The following is an 11620-nucleotide window of genomic DNA, read 5'->3' as shown; positions in this document are numbered from 1 at the left end:
CTTCAGAGATACCAAATTAGGAAAAAGAATCTGAAAAGTAGTTTCAACTAAAACAAAAAACTGGAGGGAAAAACCCCATCAATTTATCTTTTTGAGTTATAAGCAAAGATGTTTCTAATTCCAGTTTGAAATTATATTCTACATTTCAAAAGTTGAATTGAATTTGAAGAAAACAGGCATGTTTTGAAAAGGACTCAAGAGCTTAACAGAACCTTCCTGGGTGCCCCAGTGTAGAGGTTTTTGATCTGGGCATTTTTCCTACTTAGCCTAAAATTCAGATCCTGGATATATATTTTGATTTGTTTTTACATTTGGCTACTAACACCAGGAGCCCAGAGTTAGTCTGGCTCCAGTGACTTGGAGGCTCTTCAGCTGAGCAGAGAGAGTCAGTAAATACCTCGGAGCATTTCAGCCGGGGGGATTACAGCCATGCCAGTGTTTCCCAGAACAGCTGCTGCAAGAAGCTTGTTTAATACCTGCTGCCTGTAAAAAGAATTAAGCAGTAAATGAGGGCTTGCCACAGGACCTGTGTCCAGGTTTGCTGGAGAAGCAGAAGCACAGACATTTTGCTGTCTTCAGGCGTGTATAAGGCCCTTAGCTGGAGTTAGCTGTGGCTGGGAGGTGTTTAAGCGTTTAAAAGAGATGAGGAGAAGAAAACCTGCTCACACCACCGGTGTTTCTGTAACCTGTGCATGAACTTTTAAATCAAGTCTCTTTGTTCATAAGCCTCAGTTAACTGGCATAGAACAGCTTCATCACTAATGCCAAAAGAACCCCATGTGGTTTAGAAAAAGCAGTCAGTCCCCTCAGCTGCTCACAGCCCCTTAAATACACTAATCCAAGAAATAAATATATAAATGTGTTATAAAAACTCGTATTATCCAAAATTTGTTTTTAAAGGCCCAATTGCTGAATAGTAAGGCTTGAGGATCTTTTTCATCAAAATGTTTTGGAGGGATAAAACAGGTTTTGTGTGTAGAAAGCAAATACAAAGCAAGGTGTTTCAAAAAAGCTAAGTATTTTGGTTTTAATAAAAACCTTTTGTGCTTTTCCTCAACTCAGAAATCACAGCAGGTCAGTTAAAAAGTCAGGCTACTTGCCTGATCAAAATAAAAGGCAGATTAATCTGCTAGAACCTACTGTCTTCTTTGAGAGAAAGTAAAAGTGCAGTTGAAACTCCAACTGTAATTACAGGGAAATCTATTTTTGTGAAAGGGAAACAAAGAGTGAATTCCACCTGTCTGTGTTAGGCACAAGTGTGTGGTCTGATGATGGCCCAGGTTCAACTCCTTTGAAGACTTGTCCAAGGTAATTTATCTCTGTGTCCTGTCTCCCAGTTCATAGGAAGGTCTAATACCAATTCCCTGAAAACTGTTGAGAAGATAAATTCACAAAGACTGTTGTAAGGAAGACATGATACAATTACTTTAGATTCACCATTTTTATAGTCTGATGAAGGAAGTAGAACATGTTTCACAGATAATGAGCTTTTTAAGCATCAGTCTTCCAGTACTGTGCTCTGGTCCCTCACACATTCTGGAGTTTATTGCTTCTCTTATAGAGAGGCAGCAAGTGGAGCTGTCTATCAGCTTCACTGTACCACATGATGCAGAACTCCACAGGTGTGATGAAAAGATTCCAAGGGATGAATTCCTGGGCCCTTACAAACTGGTATGGTCCTCTCGTTGGAGCAAGATTTTTATGGAACAGGTCTTAGGTTTTACAGTAATGCATTTGGGTCTTTTGGGAAAGGAACCTCTCAAGTGATCTCTGAATCACAGAAGCAAAATGTCATAAGGTGGTTTCTTACCTGCTTCTGTAACTCCAAGTCTCATCATATTATCTCAAGACTTACAATAACTGGCAGATTTCTGAAAATTCAGCTCCAAGCTGTATGTTCATGTAAGATCAGTTTCCATTAAACATAGATAAAACATCAGCTTACAGGCTGTGGCAGAGAAAAGCTTGGAAATTCAAACCATAGCAACTTCAGCAATCAAAAGCAAATAGAAGATATCTGAAAACCATGCTTGGAAAATATTATAGATTTTGTGTCTCATGTAAGCCAATGACTGATTTTTCAAGTGTTTGGGAATGGTAACAATTAATGTCTCCTATAGAAGTCCTGATAATATTACTCAGTTCATGTTCCTTTGAAACTCCTGAGGGATACCTTCTCATCCTTGGAATTTGTTCCTGTGCATTTTAAAAAAATTATTCTTTGTTTCTAGGCCTTGACTGAGGAAAGCACGCATGAAATGAAGACTGCATGAAAAAAGCTTTATGCAGATGATGTTGCAATACCAGTCAAATGAAATCCAAATCTTCATATTAAAAGCAATTGGTGATACAGGAAGATTTAGGCCAATCCAACAAGAAGCTGGCAGAGTAGTTAATTTTCAGTCTGCATCAGGTGCCCCTGATATTTTTCCTTTATTTGTTCTAGTGAGATTCTCCCAAATAGTTCCTTAAATTCACATCCAGAAATGAGCTTGGTTGTATGATCTTGGCTCTCAATTAAAAAGTATGTCCCAGATTAATATCAGCCAGGAAAACTAACTTTTGACTTCAGGGAGAAAAACTGGTTGATGGCTGATAACCAACTTGAAATCCGCTGTCATGGATCTCTGCTAACACAGAGAATGGGAAATCACTGCATGCAAGGACTCAGGTAATCAAACTTTTCCATGAGTAGAGCAACCAACTCATTTGGTAATGGAATTTGCCCACAGATTATATAAATCCTGGTAATATCTGAATTTAGAGTTAACAATGAAGCTTATGCCTGTTACACCTCAAGGCTGAACAGAACTAAACAGAGAGGCCTAAACCAGAGGCCAGTGTTGGAATGAGAATCCTTTTCTAACACACATGGTTTCCAGATGCAGCACTCTCTTGTCTTTCTTCATTTAGTATTTATGATTAAATTGATAAATCAATCCTTTTTCCTCACAACCCATGATTTTTTTTTCTTCAAAATATAGTCTGTAATTCAATTTGTGGATAGTCTAAAAAAAATTCTAGGACTAATGAGCTTTTTAGATACAAAAATATTACACGCTTTCTAAAATGAGGAGTTACATTTCTTTGATAGAATATTTGAACTATGTGACTCATATAATCCAGAAACCTTTTCATTATGAAAACTTAATTATGAAATAAAATATAAAATCTACATCTGTATATGGCAAATATGAACAGATAAAAATTCATATCTGTCAGATATCCTGTTACAAGCCACGTAGTATGTTGCTACATTCCAAAGCCTGGACTTGGCTAAATCTAAGATGTGGTCCCATTTTAACTGATTAATTTTTTGACATGTAAAGTGCACTATTGAGCTTCTCAGGTTTACAGAATTACGACATTTTTGAGGGAATATCTGATCCAGGCTTGTCCATTTCACTTTCCAAAGATTTTTTTGGTATACACCACTCTGGAGTGAAAGACATGCATCAGTTCTCTTGCCATACAAAGTTATAAATCTGGAGAGTGATCTGAAGGTTACATTTATTTGCTTTAATGAGACTTTACCATGCTTAAAGTACAGTGTATTGAGCAAAAGGTGAAGAGCTTTAATCTAAATCAAGTATACTGCAATAATTGAACAAGGGTATCATGTAAGAGAGGAGAAAACAGTACAAGGGTTAAACATTGCTTTGGATATTTGGATTGAGAACATGTTAACAAAGTGAGTTTGTTTTAAAAAGCAAGGATTTTCAGTCTGAGTGGGTCCTTTTGTGGCTGCAAAGATTTATATAGTTTTAAAGCTATTTTCTAACATAAATGCCTTCTTACTTAGCATGACAAGAAGCAAATAAAAGCTGTCTGATGTGCTCAGCAAGAACTTAATCCAGCTGGACAGAATGAGGTACAAATGCAATTAATAACTCTTTACCAGCAAATATATTATGGTTTATAGGGTCTTATTTTTCAGAAATTATTCAAGTAAAGCATCCTGATCAGTATCTAGCCTAGAAGATGAGATTATTTTTTAGCCATTAGGAATTCTCTGAGCAATTGAATTTGCATTTTGTAGGCTCAGCTGCTAAAACTAACTGGAGGTTTTTGGTTCTACCTCTTAGATATCTCAGTTAGAAACTGATTTTCCAGGTCAGTGCTCACTAGTCCTTCAAATGATGTCTCCATTAAAATTACACAAGTTGGACTGAAAACTTCCTTCTCTTGTGATCTTGGTTTTACCAGCTTTCTCTGCACTAAGACAGCTCCTCTAAAGATAGTGAGGATGTTGCTGGCCTTTCTTTTGCACTGTTTTGTACAGAACCCAAGAATTGGCATGATTTCCACCTCTATGGAAATGCCAGAGGATGCCAAAGATCAGCTCTTCATGAGTGGTCTTCTATTTGTTATTCTTCTACTGCCTATCCTGTCTCTATGGCCCCTGGAATATGCTTTTTTTCCTGTCTGGACTTTCTCTGTTCCTCATGCTACTTCCTGGAGGAAGGATAAAGATACTGAAGAGCTTGAGAAGAAAGTTAATGCTGAGAAAGAAAGAACAAGGAAAGATGGTCCCTACTCTAAAGATTTGAGGATTTTCCACTTCTTTCAAAGGTCTCAGTGAGACCTTGGCAAAGCTAAAAGGCCATAGAAGGACCAAAGCCACTGCATTTTTGTACTGTTTCTTTGTGTGTGGGTTTTTTTTTTTTTTCATGTGTTTCAGAAAATAGTCCGTGGATAAGAAAGGTTGATGGACTTTTTGTCTGGTTGGATTGTTCAGGTTCAACACACGGTGTTGTCCAGTACCTGTGGAGAAGGAGAGTAATTTTTGCGAGTCAGCAGTGAATGCTTTCATTCTTTTGGTTAAATACATTTTTAACAGAGTGTCATATCTTCAGCAGACAACAACAACATAACTCCAGGAACAAATGTAGCTTCAGGAATCTATATCAGACCAGAACTCAGGCATCTTCCCTTCTCCATCATTTTTCCTAGAAGCATCTAGGCATGTGGCTATAAAACTAGGAGCCAGGGGATTGTAAGTACTAGTTCTCACTCTTTTCCTCTGTAAATGTGGGTATTTGGAGGGAAGCAAGCCTCTAAAATCAGCAGTAAGTTTCAGATGTTATTACTCTGACATAGACTATCAAAAGATGATTTTTAATTCCCATGCTGTTTAGTTACCAAGCAAACAAAGGAAAACTATGTTATACAAATGGTTATACCTTCCAGCTTCAATGTAACATTCCTAAACTACAGATTACAACTGTACATGAGAAGAAAATTCATATCCACACATTATATATTACATGCTATGTACTTTCCATTTTTTTCTTCCACTTGAGATAGGATTTCAAAGTCACATCTAACCCTTCATTCACAGGGCTTATGCAAGCTTGCATTGATGGATGAAACTCATACTCACCATGTGTATGGGAAAAAGCACTTTGTGTAATCCTCATAAATCCTGTAGTGATGTGAGTGCAGTTTCAGCTGGGATATTCCAAAGGAAAATGGAAGATCAAATTCCAACTGCATGTGTTAATTAGATAATATTCCTTTTTGTGCAACTGCTATCTCACGGGATTTGTGTAAGGATAGACAAATGTGTAGCTGATTGGGATATTCACTGACTGTCTCTGGAGGTCCAAGTTCTACCAAGAGTCACATGCGTTAAGTTATCCCTCTTAATTTGCTATTAGACAAAACCATGACTTAATGTGGTAAAACTGGTTCTTTGTGTTCAAGGAGAAGTCACGGGCTGTACTGACAGAGATGCTGTAGTTCAGGCCTGAGATGTGCTGGAAGGTTTGCGAGGAGGAATCCAGCAGAGCTTCTTCTCCTACTATGCCCTGCTTAAGCAAACGCATCTCCATGGGGTAGTGAGGAGAAAAACTGGAAGAGCACCAGGAGCTATTTACACAACTGGAACCATTCCATCCTCAGTCAAGTGAAGCAAATAGCTGTAAAAGCGTTCTCTATTTCAGCCATCCAAGAACAACACCACAAAGTGGACACCACGAGAGGTCAGTTGCCATGGGCACACAAGCGTCTAACTGGGAGAACACCCACAGACACTGAACTTTGATTCAGCAAACCCCACCTCCAGCTCTCTTTAGTCCAAGTGTTGCTATCATTCAGTTTTAAAAGCAACCTAGGAGCTTCAGGGGAAATACGTGGAGGCACTGGATGGTCCACTTCTGAGATGAGACAGGAAAGAGGCAAATACAAAATGCAGTTAGACAGAGGTGGGATGTCTTGTTTTCTCACCCCAGGCTCCACAGACACTGGTTTCACTTGACAAGCTCTCCAAGTCTGTGTATCTAACCTAACACAGCCTGCCCAGTGTTCAAGTCTCAGGGAATCTTTAGATGAGTTCTGATAGGGATGGATAATTGTTGTAATTAATTAGAGAGCCAGAACCAAAAACTTGAGTGACACAGTCTCTGGAAGCACACCAAGCTTTTAAAATCTTACCCATGTTTTTTCAGTTTTGAACATGGCTAGCAGATTTCTTCCTCTGCTTGACTAATAATAAAGCCCAAGGGCAACCAAGCAAAATTGGACCAAACTAGTTGGACAGTAAATTCCTACTTTTACACATTATTAAAGCTGGGCTAAATGAAAGAGGTCATTCTCTTTGCAGATGCTCCTGCATGTTCTTTTTATTTTAGAAACAAATTGTTAATTTTTTTTTCCATTTGAATGAGGCATGAACATAAATTGCTATAACGACACAGCCATTTGGTGCCAAATGCAATAAAATGTCATGACAACAAAAGCAATGATTATTCATAAGTCATCATTTAGTTCTGTTGCCTCCCTTCCTCCCAAGTAAGCTTCCCTCACTCTCTGCCTCCAGCCTTCCGTTCTACCCCTCATAAAAGAATTGAGTGGAAAAGAGATTTTTAATCCATGGCCAATGCCTTTCTCCAGGATTTTTTTTTTTTTTTTTTTTTGGACTTGCATGGACTTTCTGAAGAGCACAAACCTTTATAAACTGCCAAAGGAGAGGTTTTATCTCGGTGTCCAATGATCTAAACTGAAACACACTCACCTAAAGAAAGTGCTCCACAATAGCCTCCCACAACAATTTTATGACCCAGCCAACAGAGGTCAAGACTGTTACTCTTTGGAAAACATGATCTGCATCTATGTTAGTCTGAGTAGTGATCTCCAAAATAAGCAGTTCAAGTATTTAATCTAGGAACACCTACTTATTGTAGGTCATTTTTTTAGTTCAGCCTTCTTCTAAGTGAATTCTACATGTCTAATCGATTTTGGCTTTAGGAAACCCTGTGCCATGGGAGTTGTATTTCTTCAAATAAAGTATATCACAGCAGATGCAGTGTAGAACACAGTCTGACCAAGCAGTAAAAACATTATCCTCTACCCAATATATAATTTGTTGCTCTCTGATTTGGCTTGTTCAGATTTCTCCCTTCTTGCATTCCGAAAAAATCCTAGTGTGCCTTCCATCAGGAATCATTGTCTCACTGTATCAGGAAGCCCATACATGAATCACATAGCTACAGTACAAATTAGAAGATGCAGAGAATTTTCAGAATAAATAAATAGCAAAATACTGATGTGTGAACACAGTAGTGAGACCCTGAACTGTGTGGTGCATCTGAGAAAACTGAGAAGCTTGGATTAGGTTAGGTTAGATTAAATGTAAGAATAAGATTTACTGTGAAAGCTAGGTAATTTGGAATATTTTTTTTTCCTTCTTCGTTTTTTGTTTTTGTTTTTTTTTTTTTTTTGAGAAATGGTGGCACTCTTGAGTTCTGTGTCCAGGAAATTTTATGAGTTTGGAAGGAAAAAGGCTAGTTTCTTAAGTCTGCCTTAAAGAGAAACAGAAACAATGTCTCAATTTTTACTCAGTAATAATAGAATTCATGCAGAATTTGGAAAACACAGGATCAAATTTTGTTTCTAACAACAAAAAAGTAATTGAAATCTTTCTCTTCCCACAGCAATCCTCTCACTGTTCAATAAAACAGAGTATGATTTCAAGTGAGTATGGCAATCTTATAATGTCAGAATGCTGGAGGTTCCTCCAGTCTCTCCTTTGAGAACATTGATTTAAATATACATAATTCCATATAAAAATATCAGCACTGGTTATCCCACACACTTTTTTTGAGGTATTCACTTGGGAAGTGGTAGTTAGGCTCCACTTTTGTGCATCTTAATCTACGGAAAGTGAAAGAGTTGAACCATAATGCTGCCACGAAACTGCACTTTAGGCATTCTTCTAGGTGGGATGAAGTAGGTTCAAATGTCCTCAGCAGCGGGATGCATTGAACCTGACCCTAAAATCCTGAAAAATCCTGAAAGCCTTGAATCCTGCCCAGGGCTTGATAGCTCATACTGACAGGATAGTGAGTCTGAAGAGCATCAGGCTGTTTTCCAGGAGTAGCTTTTTTCAGGACTGTCTTTTAGGTTGAGTTGCTGGACAAAGGAACAGGTTTTCAATTTTTAACCTTTCCAGAACTGATTTACCTCTTGCACGTTGTCAAACATGACCTTCTTTTTCTTCCTCTCTCCTTTTTATACAGTTGTGGAACAAATATATACAAATTTACAGATCTACTCTTTTTACAGCCCCCTCACAGTCTATGCCAGCTAAGTAATTGCTATCAAGCCTTTTGTGGGCCTCACACTTGAGACAACTGCAGAAAAGTCTGGAAGAAGGGGAAGACAAAGACTAGCTGTGTCCACCAATGCACAAGGGTGGCACAGAGAATCCTCCAGACTATGTCACTTGGGATTGGAGAGACAGGCAGCAGAAACCCAAACTGAGCAGGGATACAGCGATGCTTTGAGAGCAGGTTAGAGATAACAGGCACAGGATGACCTGTCAGTGCTCAGCCTTGGTGGGACGAAAGAAGACCCCTCCACTGATGCCAGTCAAGTCAGCTTCAAGACAGGGGGTGTAGTTTTCTTGTCAATCACATATTAGACAGGACTTTGGAGAAGCAATCCAGTACCTCTGAGGAGGCTGCATTGTTCAAGAATAATATGTGATATGTTTTACTGGTTTGGATGCTTTGGTGTATGTCTGTAACTCAATTCCCCTCCTGTTTTTATGTAACTTTACTGGCTGTTTTCCCTTTCCCAACACCAGAACGATTCATATGAGAAGGCCAGCCAATTTTTCTCTATTAAAAAAGAATCAAGATTATAAGAACCGTAAAATTATGCAAAATACTCAGCCAAAATGTCTCTCAGTGATCAGTTGAAAATTGTCCCCACAGTAAGAAAAGACATCTTCAGTTCAAAGGAGACAAGGGACCATCTTGTACTATGCCTTAAAGAGCTGCTAAATCAGACTGGCTTGTGATATTAGCATAATGTTCACATTTAACATGTATCCTGCAGTAATTCCCACTAGTTGGCCTTTAAATTGCCTCAGCTACTGTAGCAGAACAAACTAGCGCAGAAACAATGAAGAATTTTCACATACTACACTTCCAATGACTGTGGCAGTGGTCTCACTGCAATAAACACAGCAAGGGTCACAGTCTCGGTCTGAACAAATTTGCTGGTTAATACCATTGCAACTATCTTTGTCAGAGAAGATTGAATGGTTGTTTTATTTCATTTTATTTATTTTCTACATTTTATTTTATTTGGAAGTCACTGGGAAGACTGTGACAAGCCCTATCCCATTGTTACACTGCCATTAAGTCACATTAATTCCCTGGGGAATTTTTAAGAGCTTTGCTGATTCTGCATGCCCAGCTGTGTGAACAGAGCTTAAAAACTTGGATTTCATGTGGAAAAAAAATGCTTTTCTCTCATAGCTTTGTGGTAATTGACTTTGGGAAAAAAGGAACTTCAACTTTGCACACTTTAAGTCATATAAGAAAGCCACAATAATTATATTGAATAAAATTATCTGCTTCTGATAGCTGCAATCTGGGCATGTTCTTAAAATACCCACAGTCTGAGTAACTGTGCTGATCATCTATTAAAGCTGTGTGGAATCTTCAAGCTATGTTTACATTTTAATTGACAAAAACGTCAATATTCACAATGTATACAGTCAAGACATAATGAAATCATGCTGCACTTTCCCTGCTTTATTACAAAAGTCTCAAGACACGGCAAAAAAAAATTTAAAGATTCAGTGTATTATTATTTTTTCTTGGAAAAAATATCTCTAGGGGAAGCCATATTGTATTGTTTTAAAGCTCAGCTTTAATGAGTGGAAGTTCAGGATATCTGGAGCCTACTGGGACTGTGCTGTTTGTTTGTGATTTTACCCACATTGCTGGTTTGGAACAGCAGGAGATGGTGCTGCAGACAGTTCTGGCATTCATGTTACAGTTTACTTCTTCACCAGAGTAACTTAAAAAAAAAAAAAAAAAGGATAGGAAACTTACTCTAGGTCCATGTTAAAAAAAAAAAAAAAAAGAAAAAGAAAAAGAGAAGGGAAAAGAAAAACCACAAAAAACTGTATGAATTCACTTAGATATTTTGAGTCACAAGTCCCCAATTTGTTTTGCATGTAAAATAATTAAGGTGGGACAGTTTTGATCTCTTTGTGGAAGAACATTGCAATACTAATATCAGAAAGAAAGTGACTTTGCTGGAGGTAGATTTATTTCACATTTATTTTCACATTGAGGAGATCTGATCCTCCTTCTCCTTAATGTTTTTGTCATTCAAGTTATTACTCTGCCAAGACAACTGGTCTAAATTCAAGTGACATATTTGACTTACTATTTTGTACACTTTTTTACTGGTTTTATTCCCTTTGTGGATGCCTTTTCAGAAGGACATCAAGTATGACTTGCTTGTCCATATTTTCAAACTCTTATAAGTCTATTTCTACAGTTTCTCACGTACCAAAGGAGCTGTCAGTCTCAGGTACAAGGCTGTTATATGGTAACTGATTTAAAGTCATCTTTGCAAAATTACCTTTCAGGCTTGTTTTTAGATTGTCCTAGCTGTGCTGGTTTGGACAAATTTGGAGGAAAAATATCCTCTGATAGAAGGCAGGTTACAACCACCCCTACTCGACCAGGTTCGGGAAAAAAAAAGGAAATTTTTCTCAGAGGAAAGTGAAAGAGATAAAAACTATTTATTTAACAAACACACAAGAAAAGGGTAATAATGCTAAATAATAAAACCTCTTGCTGTGGAGAGAAACCTGGGAAAATTTCAGAGTTCTTCTGTAGATATGGTCTCTCTCCTCCTCCTCGAAGCTGGATCGTGGGCCCACCTCCAGGGCCTTGGTGGAAAATTCTCCCAATGTGGTCTGATGTTGAAACAGTCCAGAAGAGAAGAAGAAGAAAAAAAAAAAAAACGAAGTCTCAGGAAAACAAAGTTCAACTCTCCGTCTCCCTACGGAGAAAAGGAGCCAAAAGCTGGCTGAAAAGCAAGAAGGGTGCAGAAGCAGAGGAGTGCGTGTCTGCGACCTTGAAAAACTGCTTTGAGAAGTTTGCTCGGTTTTTTTCCTCTTCCTCCTCTCAGGCTCAGTTTAAAGGCACAGAAAGGCACAAAGTTAATTTCTGGGCATAGAGCAGTGATAGGGGAAACAACATCATAAAGTCACCCCAAGACATTCCACCCCTTATCCCATATTGTTGGCTCATTGCCCAAACTAATATATTCTAATTCTACACACACACACCCCAATGCACACATATAT

The 11620-nt window shown here is 38.2% G+C and overlaps 1 long non-coding RNA gene across 1 annotated transcript; it reads right to left on the bottom strand.

Moving 5' to 3' along the window:
- Positions 1-3498: 3498 nt before the first annotated feature.
- On the bottom strand, positions 3499-11140 carry LOC121676714. Its single transcript, XR_006020556.1, has 3 exons — positions 11100-11140; positions 10230-10314; positions 3499-4764 (listed from the first exon to the last, which is right to left on the bottom strand). It is a non-coding gene; the product is annotated as an uncharacterized LOC121676714 (long non-coding RNA).
- Between the last annotated feature and the right edge of the window lie 480 nt (positions 11141-11620).

This window comes from Corvus kubaryi, unplaced genomic scaffold (assembly GCF_017639235.1).
Source record: "Corvus kubaryi isolate FWS band 111438036 unplaced genomic scaffold, C.kubaryi_AGA036_p1.0 135, whole genome shotgun sequence".
In the NCBI taxonomy this organism is placed as follows: domain Eukaryota; kingdom Metazoa; phylum Chordata; class Aves; order Passeriformes; family Corvidae; genus Corvus; species Corvus kubaryi.
Note: the sequence above shows the minus strand (reverse complement) of the source record. Positions and strands in the feature narration are given on the sequence as shown.